Source organism: Dryobates pubescens, chromosome 29, assembly GCF_014839835.1.
Source record: "Dryobates pubescens isolate bDryPub1 chromosome 29, bDryPub1.pri, whole genome shotgun sequence".
Taxonomy (NCBI): Eukaryota; Metazoa; Chordata; class Aves; order Piciformes; family Picidae; genus Dryobates; species Dryobates pubescens.
The window spans coordinates 4,682,470-4,695,692 of NC_071640.1; the positions used below are offsets into that span (position 1 = coordinate 4,682,470).

The 13,223-nt window shown below is 43.1% G+C and overlaps 1 protein-coding gene across 6 annotated transcripts in view; it reads left to right on the plus strand.

Moving 5' to 3' along the window:
* The window catches only part of DAB2IP (DAB2 interacting protein), a 204,240-nt gene that overhangs the window by 48,116 nt on the left and 142,901 nt on the right, over positions 1-13,223 (plus strand). The window lies entirely within an intron of this gene.

Genomic DNA, 13,223 nt, shown 5'->3' on the forward strand with positions numbered 1-13,223 from the left:
CCAGTCTTGTTAGTTCTCCAGGTTCAGGGGTTTTTCCAGTTTGTATAATTAAGGTGACTGTTTCTTTAGCTGACTGAACTGTTTGGAGGCCCAGTGGATGATTATAGAGATTTGACAATCCTTGATTAAGAGGTGGTTTCGATACACACAGATGTATTGCCAGAACTTCCTGTTCTTCAAGAGTTGAATATCACCAGGGGGATTGAAATTACAAAACTGACTACAGTTTAGGGGTAGGATTTTCAAAAGAGCCTAAAGGTTGTGTTCCTGAGGCACTGAGGAAACCCGTGGGACTTGTGTTCCCAAATCACTTTGTGCTTTTAAAAATCCTGCTCTAAAAGGGCCTATTTGTCCTCATCAGCAGGAGTTAGGTCCACAGAGTAATGTTTCTTTCGGGCATACTCACTCATGCAGCCCATTTATTCTACTGCAGGCAGCTAGTGACCCAGTTGCATTTTTAAAATGAGCTATTCTGGCTTTCTCTTCTAGTGTGGAATAAATGTCTATTGATGCTTGTGCCTGTCGTTAACGCAGCTGAAGGAGCAGGAGTCTTTGAGTCACTTTGCTGTTGAACTGTCTTGTCAGAAAGCAGGGGGAGAGGGTTGTATTTGGCCTCCAGTGTGACAATCCAGTCATACTTACAATGTCTTGACCTGAATCAAAGCCATTAATTATGGTGGGTTTGAGTTTGGTTTTGTGTGTGTGAATCATGATACAAACCATAACAGCAACAGTGCATCAGGTGTTCATACGGATCAGGCTTGTACTTGTCTCACTGGAGTTAATTCTGATTTACCAAGCAGACTGTAAAATAGACTCCAGCACTACAAGATTTGGCTTAGTGCAGTGTCCTCTTTCTTCTTTTCCTGGCATTCAGTACTTTTTTTTCAGGATTTTGAATCCTCACTGAGAAAACAATAGGGAGCTAAAATCAGTTGCTGGGCTTCATCTGCTCCTTTAAGCAGAATGTTTTTCTTTCCATGATTTTTTGTTGTTGTTGTTTTGCCTGTCAGGGAGGAATGTTTGTAAACTCACAAGCATGTAGCAGTTTCCTTTCCCCCTGTATCTGTGTACAGTTCAGAACCAAAATACTTTGCTGTCATTTCAGTTACTGTGATAAATGAAATGTGTTAAGTTTCATCTAGATGACCCAGTATGAACTTTTTGGTGTAATTCCTTGTTAACACAAGGAATATGCAAGCAGATCTGATAGAAATGGAAACCAACCCTGATATGTGTAAGGAACTGAATTTGAACCAACTGAAATCTTGCTGTTGATCTCTCCCTGAGTACTTTTGTGTTTGTCACGCTTAGTCTCTAGTATCCCGGCATGCTAACAGGATCATAAACCTTCCCAGTTGTTGGGCTCTTTTTATCTCTATATCTTAAAGGGATTTGCTAATCTGGGTAAGAATTTTCTCTTTATTTTCTACATGGTTTTGTAGGAAATACAGAAAGCAAGTTGAGCAGTGGTGGTGTCATACAGCAGGGTCATGGGGTGGGTCAGTGGTAGGGCTTGATCCCGGGCTGAGTAGCTGTGTGCTGCTCCAGCAGCCTGGCTGTCAGTCTGGACCTGGTGAAGGAAGTGCTGGGATACAGCAAAAGAAATACTGCCCTTGGCAGTTTTGATCCACTGGAAGGTTAATGGACAGGAGACTGCAAGACTGAAGGACCTGTGGGGAGAATAGATCAGATTGAGGTTCTGGATGGCTGGGGTTTGATGTAATGTTCATTTCCAAGACCTGTGTGTCTGGATGAAGGAAAGAGCTGAGGGTCTGCTTTTGAAATGCTGCTCTGCAGTGCAATTTGCTCTCATGTCACAGACTCAGAGATCAGATATCCTTAGTGGGAGGTTACCATAAATTCCTGAGTAGTGCACAGGAATTGGCACACGTTCCTTTTGCCACATATGTGTTTCCCGGACATCCTCTTGGCAACTTTTTGCTTTCTCCAGTCTCCAGGCCCTTTGCCAAGGTGCCCACAGAGCCTGGGTAAGGCTGTGGCCCCAGCTGAAAGAGCAGTCATATCTGGAGGTTGAGCTTTCCCAAAGGTGTGTCACTTCATCACATTATTAGCATGCTTTTGGACAGGGAGCTTGCTGAGGATCAGGCAGTTGTTAGCCATTTAGCAGGGAGGAGGAGAGCTCTGCTGGCACGCAAGCCCCTCTCCCCATCTGGAATCATTCACTGCTGCGTCAGTCCTGCGGGAGGAATCCCTGCTGCCGGCGTGCCGATGGAGCACCCATGAGGTGCAGGTGCTGCCATCTGCTGCCAGCGTGGCTCCTCTCCAGGGTTTGTGACACTGCTCTCCGCCAAAGAACCTTTTAACCCGTCCATGATTTAGATCGCTAGGTCTCTTTGAATGAAGAACAGGTTGTGCTTAAAAGCATACGTTTATGTATGACTGCTGCCCACTGTCACCTCCCTGAGGGGACAATACCACCTCTCTATGCTGGCCCTTCTGGTGAGCTTTGCTGCATGAGTGCAGGGGGTTGAGTAAGATGCCCTTGAAGGGTCCCTCTGTGATTCTGTGAAAGCAGCTGCTGGCCTCTTGTGAGTATGGAGGGCAGCCTGCTTGGGGACAAACAGTAAAAGCCAGGCTGGCGTCGTGGCTTGGACAGCCGCATTCCAGTCACAGGCGGTGGCTGTTGGAGCCGGGACCTCTCTGGGGAAATTGGTCGTGCTTCCTGAGGCACAAAGAAAGAGATATCCGCTCCCTCAGGAAAGCACTGCAGATAGAAGTGAACGGAATGTGCTTTTGCTGTGCAAGTGTCTAAGGAAAGTAAGGGACTGCTTTCTGTTGGGACTCCAGATGGAGACAGCCTGAGGTAGCCTGAAGAAAAATATATGGTACTTGGAGCTGTTTGACAGCCAGTTTGTTTAATGGCTTATGGGGTGGTAGCCTCTATTCCAGAGTTCTTTGGTGCTTTTAACATATTGATCATGTATCAATTATGCTTTCTAGTCTGTCTCTCTGAGAGGTCCAGGGCTAGAACAGCAAAAGTGGTGGGGAGGGGAAGTCAAACCAGACCAGGAAGGCATGCTGTCAGGAAGCTCACATATGTCTCCATCATGTTTAAATTACTGCTATTTGGTAGGGGATAAACCAGACAGGTTTCACCTCTCTGTTAATCTTTGTTAGAATGATGATAATGTCTGAAATCTCCTGGCTCTGTTTCCCCCAGAGATTCAGGACATGCTGCAGGTAGGCATTAGTTAGTAAAAAAAAAACTAAGTGCAGAAACCCCATCTCTTCCTTGGACCATCTGTTCAGCTCAGAGATGTGTGTGATATGAGGAATCATGGCAGTAATTATGATTATTACCAGGTGATCCAGCTAATGTAGTGGAAGGTACTGGGGAGGCAGAAAGGGTAGAAGGATTATTATTGATATAAGCAACACCTGCTTCTGCCTGCAGTATTTCAGTCTGTGACTTTCTTCATGCTATCTCTGCTTCTATTTAATTATGGCCATAATGAAGAAAGGGGGTGAGTGACAAGTGTTTGGAAAATTCAGTTTGCTCATAGAAGCTCCTCACAGATGCTTCATTCACAGTTTCATATCTGAGCCAAATACAGCTTTGGCTTGTGGTGTTTCTTGTGTAAAACTCTGCAGGTAATCAGCTGTCATCAAAGCTTGAAGAATTTGAGAACATTTTGCATTCCTGATCTTGAAGGCTTAATGTTCCTGATAATTCTGCCTCTGTCAGCTCCTTGGACATAAATGTCTCACTCTAAGTTCTGTTTATCACAAAAGCTTCTCAAGGTATTCTACAAAAAGGATTTTTATTTAACAAGCTCTTGTCTTCTTTGGCTTTGATGGCTGCTGTGAACAGAGGGCTGACTGATCTTTAGCAAAGCCCAGTATTTTAGTACACCAAACACCGTCAGCTTGAAGGCTAAGGTCAAGCTGTTTTTTTCTCATGGCAGGCTATTCAGATACACATCTCCTAAGAACAGCTGGAATTTAGTCCTCTCTGTTTGAGGAAATCAAAACCTTCTAAGTGATAAACGAGAGACCAACTTGCACCCAGATAACCAATACCTCAGAGGTTTGGGCACTTGCCTGGGACAGGGGAAGCAGAGACTTCAAAACTGTCCCAGCATGGAACAGAATGACAGAACAACCGAGGAGGCTTTAGTGTATTTAAAGCTACATGAAATGTTGCACACTTTTCTTTAATCTTTTCTAGCTGAAAATCTATTTTGCAGCATGTTAACAAAAAGGGATGTTTGACAAGGAATGCCATGTGGTCTTCTCCCTTTTCACCTCTGCAGGACTTAGTCCTGTAGCCCAGGGCAGTCCCCTGGACAAGACTGTATCAGATGTGGGGGGAAAGGATCGCTCTCTCATTCTGCTTAGAAATCTTGCTCTTACTAAAAATTCCCACTGCATTGTTAAGTGAGATTCAGGGTTCTGTAAGTAAATAATTCACATGAAATGTTTAAACAATACTTACTTCTTTCCATGACTCACAATTAACATTTCTTTGAATTACACTTAGCTTTAAATGCAACAAAACCTCCTTTGTAGTTCTGTCATTCTGGCACACGCTGGGACAATTTCCATCTCTCTGCTTTACTTGATTTTAAGTTACTCACTCTAGTAGCCAATCAATAGTAAATTCTTCTCTGCCGTATGATCTTATCTTGCCTTGCCTTCTGGATAGCCAAAGGGATACATATGTGCACTTCACCTGTCTCCTGTAGGTGAGACTTCTTGAAGAACCTAAATCATAGACCTTGGAATGCCTCTAATTTGCTTTAAATATTATTATTGTTGTTGTTATTAATTATTTTGAGGGCTGGGAGGAGGCAAGTGAAGAGCCCAGTAGTAAATTTTAGCAATGGAGTTGTTTTATTTCCGAGGGTGGTGTCTTTTAAATGTCAGGAAAAGGAGGCCTTCCTGCTTCACAGTTTTTAATGACCATTGCTTTGTTTTGCAAGTCTCTTTTGCGGCATTTTCTGTTTCACCACAGAGCTCTTGCAGTTTTTCATTGGGCTTTTAATGGTGTGGCTGACAGATACCCATAGAAAAGAGAAGCAGAGTTTGTGAAGCTCTTCTGTTTGTAAGGAATACTCCCTGGCAGCTGTGCTATCTTTTGGGCTAGTGCTCCAGCTGAAGCTTTGCTGGATTTGTTCAATGCTTAATCACCTAATAAAAATGTACTGCATTTAATAACTTGGGCAGTAGCACAGGATGGAGGAATTCTTAAGTTGTTTATATACTTTTCACTGGTTCTCTTAACAACAATATCCTGCAGTTTGAGGGCTTTGCATTTCCCTCGTTCTTTGATTTTCATGTGTTGTGACTTCTGTCAGAGTTGAAGAGAAAAGTTGCAGGGGAGGTGGTTTAAAACTTGCTGGATGTGGAGTTTTGATTGTGAGACATGAAAGAGGAAGGGAAAGGAAGGGAAAGAGAAGAATGACAAGAAAACTGTAGGGAGTAACTTGGAATGTGGGGGAAGGCTCATGCAGGACAGCACAGCCACCTTGAGTAAGTGTCAGCAGCTGTAGCTCCATATGTGGGGTGAAGCAGCTTTGCAAGTCAGATAAACAGCTTGAAAAGAAGCAGGTTTGACTAAAGAACTCAGAATCTTGATGAGACTGGGCAACTGGAAGGGTGTGTCTGCTGATAGTGTGAGTGTAGGTTACATACCTATTGTGGTGTTTGTGGTACTACCCAAACCAGTAAACATCATCTGAATATCTTTGTGCATAACCAGAACACTGCCTTGGAACCGCTGCTGGTTTTCTTTAGCGTGTTTATAAGAACTGCAAATACTTAATGGACTTGAAAGAAGCCTTAGGTAGATGCATTCTTACTGAACCAGTGAGGTAACCAGGGATAACTTGGAGGAAATCCCACGGATGGTTGGTGACAGAGTAATGGCATAAACTCCAGCAGCTCTCTATTCTTCTCTGAGACTCCTTTTTGCCACAGGGTAGGAAGAGTACTCAGGGGGGTTGATTCTCATGTTCTTTCTCTAAAATCTTGACTGCTGTCCCACGGTTCCAGCTGCTGCTTTGAGAGGTAACTAAGTAGAGCAGCAGCCTTGATAAAATTGTGGGACTTGTCAGTACTGCCTAAGAGTAACTTGGGAACTTACTATCCAAGGAACAGCTCCATCGATGCAGTGACAGGAATTTGGAAATTGTAGCAGCAACTTTCAGGCAACTTGCAGACTGCCTCTTGTATCTTTTTGCTCATCTTTCGCTTATCTCTATTTTAAGTTCTTTCCTTCTGGTAATAACCTTACTTCCCCCTAACTGTGTTGCTAAGAGAGGATGATTACTCTTGAAAGGGAATAAGTATCAGAGTTGCTCCCAAGTAATGCAGAGTAAGTTTTTATCTACAAGCCATAGGTAATAAATGAGAAGGAGGTTAAAAACGCTGGTCTGAGTCCAAAAGAGAATTGCTTCCAAAAGCATGCTTAGAGGGGTTTCAGCAGACTTTTCATGATCTCTTATGTATTAGAGTAAGTTTGTCTCCTTACAGCTGTGGCAGTCCAAACAATTTAGACACAGAGCTGCCTTTTAAAGCTTTTAAACCTGTATTTCCCTTGAAGGTCTTCTAGTGTGCCACTAATCCCTTAAGTTATTGCACTGAAGGCACTCTATAATCCTTTAATTTGCTTTGCTCTCAATAGAGATGGGGAACGAGCTGGGTCACTTTCCATATTTGGCCATTATCATGTTTGGGTTTTTTCAACTCAGACACTAGCTGAAGTAGTTTGCTTTCCTTTTACACACTGCAGAGACTATTTTAAATTTGGATATTAATTGCTTGTGTGTTTGTGCAAATGCACCTTACAAAAAGTACACAAACCCCCAAAAATTCCTTCCTCATTTCACTCTTACACAGCCTCAGGGTCAGGCTTTTAAACCGAGTTTTCTCAGATCCCTTTGGAAATCAGCGACGACAAAAATTGATGGCTTTTTGAAAACTCAATTCCTGCCCAGTATAGAGCTGCAGAGGGTTAAGAAACAGAGCCCAGCCACAGGTAATTGCTGGAAGTCTCATCTCCCCAGACCTACAGCAGACAAAGCTTCTGACTAAAATTTCTTTGCTGGGGCCGAAGGTAAAGCTTTATGGTACTGAGTAACGCTGGGCAGACGTTAGGCTTTGGTTTTAATAAGGAGAGCTACTGTAAAAGACTGCGTAGAGCACCACATTGGTTGGCTGAATTGGGAAGGTTTGTGCTGTCTGTTGCCTCTTGCTTTTACTGTAGGCTTGTTCTCAAGAGCTGGACTGGCAGTCCTGATCTGCTCTTGGAAGTTGGTTTGTGAATTCGGGCCCCAGTGTTACTTCAGAAGTTCATTTTAAGTTGAGCATTGAAACATTTACTTTGGAAATTATATACCCTGCAATTGTTAGACTTTCAGAAACTCTGACAAGAATGAAGCAAGTCCAAGTTTTGCTTCATTAACATTTACACTGAAAAAGGAATCCTCAGATGCTGAGCACTTAATGTTTCTTTTTGAAGAAACCAATTTATTTGAAGTGCAAGTTTCTTTTGTACATTATGTGCTCACATTTTTGATTTCTAACAGCACTTCTGCATCAGTGAATTTCTTGTAGAGTCAGAGATCAAGCCTGGGCTTGTTCTGAAGTATCCAAATGTGGTAATAGGTGGACTGTTGTAAAATTTGGCATCTGGAGTTAAATTACAGGATGCTTCTTAAGCTTCTTGGTTACTATAGGAACAAGTAATAGTCATCCTTCATGATTAAGCAGTGTCCATGGTAACCAAACGAGCAAGTTTTAAGTGAAAGATATTTTCCCTTTACATTTTTAGCAGTCAAAGGTTAACAGTTATTACCTTTATACCCTTAGATGGGAACAAATTTTGATCTGGCTGTCGTGTTTCAAGTGAGAACATTTGGTGTGCATTTATGTAACTTTACTTGTCTAGGACCAGTTGAATTTGGGATGAATATCAGGATACAGTTTCTGGGAGTGGGGTGTTGTGCTTTAATCTCCCCCAGAGGAGTGAATGCTGTTCACAAGTGCTAAATGGTTCTGCAGCATTGCAGCCTGTTGCTGAACAGAGACTGTATGGCTCCTTGGGGTGACTGCAGTCCAGTAGTGCAGGAGGAATCCCCACACATACCCTGCATGGTTTTTAGGATGAAAAATGTAAGTGGCAGTGTTAGTGTAGGTAAGAATGTCCTCCTGCTCCCTTTCACTTCAGAACCAGACTGGGAACTGTTCCAGTGGATATAGCCCTGCTAGATCCCTGTGTGGAATCTACTGTGATGTTTGCTTGTAGGTAGGGAGTTGGTACCAATTCACCAAGCATGGCAACAGCATCACAAAGCCAGTGCAGTCGCTCTGGGTTTGCTGTGTAAAGGAATGCAGTGGTTTAAATGGGGGTGTCTGTATGTCCCTCTGAGACACAACAGTATTTATAAGGAGTAAAAAAGCATGACCGCTTTGTGAAGTTGCCTTTCTCTTTCACTGGCACTGGTGATGTTTGCTTGAAAACAAAAAAGTGAGCCTGTGAAGCTGACACCTGCAGGCATGCTTTCAGAGCATGTGTGTGGAAGAGAAGCAGAAATACCCACCCACCCCCAACAAAATAAAGGTATCTGTCACAGTACATTAGGATTTACTGTCTACAATTAGGAACTGTAGAATGTAAAACAGTTGCTTAGAAAAGTTTGAGTAGCTGGAAGAAAGACTTGTGAGTAACAGTAGTGAAGGCAGGCAGCATTTTCGGCAGTCCTCTGTGGCTGTAGCACATAGGTGGATTGCCAGAGTGTTGCAGGCATGCTGTATCCTCACATACCTGTGTGTACATGCCCACATCCACACACCAGCAAATGCAGAACGTTTGTGTAAGCACTCGCCTTTACAAAATAACCAGGATGGTGGAGAAGATGACAGTCTTCATTGTCTTCTGTCTAATAATGCATATTAAAATGAAGGAGACTTGTTTCTGTTAGGTAGGGGAAAGGAACTCTTGGGCCTCCTGCACAAATGTGGAAAAACAGTAAAAAATTTCTCATCTTTCCCTAATCCTAACCCTTGATAATTGTAACTGGAGGAAGAACAGTGCTTTCAGACTTTCCTGTCACTGTTGCTCCTTAATACTGCCTTTGAGTTGCTTCATCAGGAGGCATACTATATTTTGTCCAGTAGCTACCAAAAATTACTGCTATTCAGGTAGTTAAACTCTGGTATGCTGCTCTGTTTCCAATGACAGTATATCCTTAAGGGCCAGTGCCAAGTCCCAACCTTCTGCTTTCACGAAGCATATTAAAGTTCCTTCAATGTTACGACAATCTGAAATGGATTAATTGGCTCTGGGCATTAAAACTCTTTCAAGCTGATGTAAGAGCTGCATGTGCTATGTGAATTCCAAATCTTAATGTTTGGTCTATTATGCAGATGGATGTGAATAGAGATATGTATGTGACCCCATTTATCTCTCTAATGAAGTGCCATCAATAGAACATCTGTTTCTTTGCTGTAGAAGATGAAACCTCTGATGAATCATGCTTATAAATTAAGTATTTATTTATTTAATTTGCATGTTGCCAGTACAGACCTGTTATAGCAGCCACCATGCACAGCTCAGAAAATAGCCCAGGAATTAAACTCTGCAGAGTTTATTTATATCAGGCTGATGCTCCACGCACAAAGTAAACTGTTCCCAACTGGTTTGTGGTTCACCTCTCCAAGTCAGCTATTGAGAAAGCCCCAAACCAAACATAAAACATCTTGACTGGGAAACAAACCTCACGGATGGGAGACAAAACTGTGGCTGTGAGCTGGATGTATATCTTCCATCTCACCCAGGCTCCCACCGTGGCAGTCTGTGCCTCTTGTTACTTCTCTCTGGAATTGGAAGCAGAGGGGCAGTGTGCTGCCACACAGTCAGTTTCTGCGAGATTTCCAGCTGCCTTTTGCAATCCCAGGAGTGTTAATGAAATGGGAAGCCTGGCAGGACCTACATCAACTCTTCTGAAATCCCTCAGGAGACGTAGCTGCAGAAGGCACAGTCCATTCTCCAAGTGTTCTGCTGCAGGGGTCCTGTGAGTTGGACAAAGGTTACGTCAGGTGGTCTAGCAGGTGTCTATGATCCTCCACTACCACGTTCTGATGGCCACCCTGTGTTGGGCCAGCAATCTGCAAAGGCAAAGGCAGCCAGCTACTGATAATGCTTTAGCCCACTGGGGCTCTGGGCAGTCTGAGGTGGACGAGAGTTGTATTGTCCCTGCTCTGTCCCGGGTGGTAGGTGACATAGTTTACATCCACAGTGACAGTGATTGCAGGAGTCTATACTCCTCCTCTGCCTTGGGTTGCCCCTGTGACTTGGTGGCCATGCAGATAAAGTGCTGCAAGAAAGCAGCACAGTAACACTGTGGAATCTTTGCAGAAATGTTAAGCATGATGGATGAACCTAATTTAAATCTCCCCAGAGCTGACTTCTTGTTCTCCAGACTCTGCATTGCTTGTCTTTATCATCACATAGGAGGAAGCTGATGTTCCACTTCACTTTATCATCCCTTCCAATTTAACCAGGGTATTAGCAGTCTCCACGATCTGGTCCCCAACCAGACTAGAATTTCATCTTTTTCTGATGTATTTTTTAAGTCTGTGCTTGATTTCCATTTTACCTTAGAGAAAAGACTTCTAATGATAGGCCGTTAGCAAAAGAGGAATTTGTTCTCCAGACTTCATACCAAAGAAAGATAAATATCATTCATATTTTATTTCAGAGACTGATAAATAAAGAACAAAAATACCAAATACACACACACACACACACATATCTAATTAAAAATACCAGGCAGTGAAATGGAGTTTGTAGTAAATCATGCTGATTGAGCAGCCTTTATTATGTGTTTTTATTAAGGAGGTTAATTTTCTGGATGCTTTATGGTCTCTCCCTGGCACCAGCCTGGCACCAGGTCTGAGCACCTGCAGCTGTGTCTGTCTTTGGGACATGGGTGTGTTTCTTCAGTGTTGTAGCAGAGAGAAAATAAGAGTGTATTTTCTGATTCCTTATGCTGAGAATTACCCAAGCTTTCCTTTCCTATTTGTGCTATTTTCTTCTCTCTTTTCCTTTTTGCCCTCTGGGAGTATATTTTTCCTGACAAATACATTTAATCTGTCTCTTCAGGTAAAGAATATATTCCCCATCCTTTTGTGTGAGAGCAGAATCTAGACAGTTGTCTGTCACGAAGCTAGAGGAATTAAGGCAGTGCATGGAGAGAGCCAGCAGTGGGGATCTGACCTGGCCGGGGAATGGCTCCAGGGTAGTGAAAGATGCAGAGGAGCATACAGAAGAGCAGGGAAAGCCCTCTTAGCTATTAGCGATACTGAATATCAGGTAAACAAGCAGATAAACACTACCAGGGAGAAGTCCCAACCTCCCTGCTGTCTGCACTAGAAGCAGGTTTGTCCCGGGAGGTGCAGTTCACCGTTGTCCTCTGGCTGGTCAGTGCTGCACAGGGTTAGGTTAGGTTGTCCAGTGAAGGGGCTTCAGCTCCCTCTAGTGAAGCTGCTGGATTTCTGCTGTGGTAGAGCAACGTTCCCTTTAGCCCACTGCTGGGTGGGAATAGAAGCAGCTTATTCCAGCTTTGAAGGCTGGAAGGCCTAACTAAACTCTCCAGGAGAGAAAAGGTGAAACACTGGGCAGTAGAAGCCACAGAAGGACCAGAGAAAAAGGGCATTAAGTCCCTTTTCTGCTTGTATGTGTCAAAAAGCACCTGGGAATGCTGGTGGGAAAAGAATTCTCTTACTGGGTAGTATTAGAGAAAATAGAGGAATGGATACATATCAAGTACAGGGGAAAAGAGCAGAGCTTTATTCACTACTAGATTCGAGAGCCATTAATAGCTCTTGTTCAGGAGCAGTATGAGGAATATTAAATACTGCACAGTGTATGATATCCAGGAACCTGACACTGAGATGAGAGGAGATCCATTAAAGTGCAGTGTGCTGCTGTGGCAAAGGTCAGTGTCACTTCGCATCATTATTTAACAAAGAAAATGCTCCTCTTCCAGAGGATTTTACTCCCACTTTGAGAGATGATGGTCATCATTTTTAGCTGATGGGAAACAGTTTTCTGCAAATTCCTTTCTGTTTTCCAGCCAGTTCTAAGAAGGCTCTTCAGTTCACACAACTCTCCCAGCCACAGTTCTTGTAGCTGCCGAGGGTTGAGGTGCTTCAGGTGCATCTTTATGCTCTCAGGCAGGGACACAGTTGAGTCAGAGATGACATTCCCCCTGCTAAGCTGAAGAGAGTGGTTTTGTAACACTTAAGTCCTCTGTGAGGGAAATAAAGGTAATGGTAAGAAGCTGGTGTAGGCACTGCAGACAGCATTAGCTGGAGGAATCCAACCAGCTGCTAATTATTTAATTGTAAATATTTCATGCCAGAGTGTAGCACAAAAGGCAAGTAACGATCCCAACTTGTTTGTTTGTTTGTTTTGTGGGTAAATGGTTAGCTAAGTGAGGATCGTTTTTACAAGCTTTAATTCTGTAAACAGTATCCTTAATTGTCTGAAAAGGTTTGAGAGCATGAGGAAATGGAAAACTCTTTCTACTTGGAGCTAAATGAGTGGGGAGTAAATCACTGATTCTGATGTGCAGGAGTTGCAGGTGCAGGATTGCTGTGCTTTATAGAAAGGGCTTTAAGCTAGAGATTTCCAAGACACAAAAAGAAATAATTTTATTCTAACAGAAAATGTGGGGGATGATGCAAACTTTTATTAGCTTAGAGAACACCCTGAGTATTCATTAGCTTTGCTTTCAGATGAGTCTGATTTTTCAGAGGGCAGCATTACCTGCCCTAAACTTCTGCTTCATGACCGCTTTTATTTAAAAGTCAATTTTATTGCCTAATAAAGGGTTGACTTTTAATTAATTGTGTGGGGCATAATGGTTATAATATTGCTGTAAGGGATCAGCTGGAATTCACTGGGGGATTAGCAGGACACTGGGTGTTGTGTTCCAATAAATAGTTCTCCAGGTGATTGAACAATGGAGCTGGCCCCTTGCAGCTGTATTTCTAGTCTAGTTGTCAGGAGTAGGACAAGAGCGTAAACAAGGGCATTCGGAACCTGTCAGAGGTTCTCAACAGACCTGTGTCCACTGGAAATCAAACATTCTTGCATCTTTGCTTCCCATTCCCAGCTATTCGTGCCTTGGGAAGTGGAAAGTTGGCTCAGCTCAGTATTTATGCCATTGTTTGTTCCCAGGGTAATAATC